A 2,843-nucleotide genomic window follows, 5' to 3' on the forward strand; every position below is an offset into this window, starting at 1 on the left:
TTAAATTATAAGGATTCAGAGAAACCAAGGCTAGTTCCTCTTCACAGAAAGGTTGAGAACCCTGATCTCAAAGTTGGTTGTTTTTTAAAGACTTTTTAAAAATAGAGAACAATGCAAATACTAATATAATATACTAGTGGCCCATTGCACGAAGATTTGTGCAATAAGCCTTCCTTCCCCTGGCTGCCGGCACTGGTTTTCCTCCGGCACCTGGAACCCAGGCCTTTGATCTGCCCACAGCAGTGAGGCTTGGCTTCTCCCCTCCAGCTGCTCCCAGACCCTCCTTTTTTTACCTCCAGCTTCTCTAGCAGAGCCCAGGGTGGACTGGAAGCCTGGGTTGCCCCTGGCGACCCAGGCCCCCAGCCACTCCTTGAGCGGAGTCCAGGGCCTGCGGGAAGCTTGGCTTCCTCTGTCGCCGGGAGCAGCCCAAGCCTCCTGCTCGCTCCAGCTCTGTGGCCGTCGCCACCTTCAGTCGTCTTCAGTCTTTGCTTCGAGCCTGCGTATGCAAATTAACTGCCATCCTTGTTGGGTTAATTTGCATAGTCACTGATTGGCTGGTGGGTGTAGCGGAGTGGCGGAGTGATGGCTAATTTGTATGTTTCTCTTTTATTAGTGTAGATACCCAGGTTCCTGTCACCCAGAATTAATGACTGTTTTTTCCAAGGTATTTTGAGTAATTTTTTCCTTAGAATGGCTCAGGCATCGTAAGGCACAAACTGAATCTACCAGTGTGCTTGATCAGCCAAATTTGTATCAAATTAGAATGTAGTGTTACAGAATTTACCAGGTGACTGGAAAATACACAATGAATACTCAGAGATTCCAGAAGCAACCCTTTATTTGCAGATGTACTAGTATGGTGACTCAGGGGAGTCAGATCTCCAAAGCCTGAGTGAGAGAATATGGATGAAGCTTTCCTTTTATACCCTTTAGTACCTTTGTCCCCCAAATATGAATCAAGCTTCCAGACCTTTCACAGGCCTTGCAGCCCCGCTCCCCCCCCCATGGGTTGGAATGGGGGAAGTGAGATTACACCCAAAGGCCTGGCCTGGCACCAGCGCTGATAACCCCCTCCAGGGTTTGTGTATGGTTCATGGTTTATGGCCTCTGTACAAGCATTACAGATAAGAGGGATGGGGCTCAATTATACTAGCAAGAATGTGCAGCAGAATACTGGTTTCTGGCACAGATTCAGATTGCTAGCCTCCCCAAACTGTCTTATATTCCCCTTTAGTAGAACTGGGGCAGGAATAAATAAAATTTGTTTTAAGAAAATGTAATGTGATGAGTTTGACAAGTATCTATTGCTATGCTTTATTTTATTATTTATTATTTTATTGTTGATAGTATTACAGATATCTCCCATTTCTTCTTATTGCTGTGCTTTAAACTGCATTTGAAATTGGAACTATATAAAGAGACATTTAGTTTACATAATCTATTTTGCTGTTTTCACTTCCTCCTAAACCAGGTTGTTTTTTTTTCTGACAGAAAATGCTTAGTTTCAAAAAAAGTCAGAGTAAAAGTTCAGTTTACAGATTTCCAGTGACAGAGATTTAAGGGGGCTAAATAACCCTGGAAGTAAAAGTTCAGAGTTTTGTTGCCTAAAAATTTATTTTCATTTGTTACATAAGAACCATGTTTGAATTTGGTCAGAAAGTCTGAATTTTTGACTCAGTGCTGCCACCGGTACACTGTATGGCTTCTGGTCCATGACTTCACCTCGGTGGGCTAAAGATCTAACATTTTATGCTTTGGGATAACTTGATTCCACTTTTGATTATAGCTTTACCCTTTGGTACTTATTGACTAATCCAGTCTTGATTTCTTCCAACATCTACACTAATAAAAGAGAAACATGGTAATTAGCGTACGACTGCTACCCTTCCCATTGGCTAATCAGCATAGTATATGCAAATTAACTGTCAGCCAAGATGGCGACCGGCAGCCAGGCAGCTGGAAGCGAACATGAGGCTTGCTTGCTGCAGTGAAGGAGGACTCCAACGTTCCCCGCCTGCGCTGCCGGCCTCTGAGCTGGCAGTTTGAAACTTTGTAACAAATATAGAAGCTAAACAAAACCGCAGGGATCTCAGAGCTGGAGTTATACATTGTTTCGATTATAGAACGAAAACAAACCAGCAGCGGAAGCCTCAGAGCTAGAGCCAGAGCTAAAGCTGGCCCAGAATTAAAAAAGAAAAAGAAAAAAAGGAGCGGTTGGGAGCTTCAGTCAATTGCCAGCCTTAAGGCAGCCCTCAGCCCCTCACCCAGACTGGCCAGGCACCCCAGTGGGGACCCCAACCCTGAAGGGTGTGTGACCAGCTGCAAACAGCCATCATCCCCTCATCCAGGCTGGCCAGGCACCCCAGTGGGGACCCCCACCCTGATCCAGGACACCCTTCAGGGCAAACCAGCCTGCCCCCAGGCCTCGATCCTATATAGTAAAAGGGTAATATGCCTCCCAGCATCGGGATCAGCGGAGCCGCAAGCCTCCTGGCACCGGATCAGCGTGACAGGGGGCAGCGCCCAAACCCCCTGATCCCCCCTGCGGCTCTGTGTGTGACAGGGTGCGGCGTCCCAACCCCCTGATCGGCCCTGCTCTGTGTGTGACAGGGTGTGGTGCCCCCACCCCCCCCCACGCCCCCACAGGCCCTGCTCTGTGTGTGACAGGGTAGAGCCATAACCTCCCCATTGGCCCTGCCCTGAGTGTGACAGTTGCGGCGCCCCAACCCCCTGATCGGCCTGCTCTGTGTGTGACAGGGTGCGTCGCCCCAACTCCCCCCCCCCCCACGGGCCCTGCTCTGTGTGTGATGGGGTAGAGCCATAACCTCCCCATAGGCCCTGCC

The sequence above is a fragment of the Myotis lucifugus genome, unplaced genomic scaffold (assembly GCF_000147115.1).
Source record: "Myotis lucifugus unplaced genomic scaffold, Myoluc2.0 scaffold_175, whole genome shotgun sequence".
Taxonomy (NCBI): domain Eukaryota; kingdom Metazoa; phylum Chordata; class Mammalia; order Chiroptera; family Vespertilionidae; genus Myotis; species Myotis lucifugus.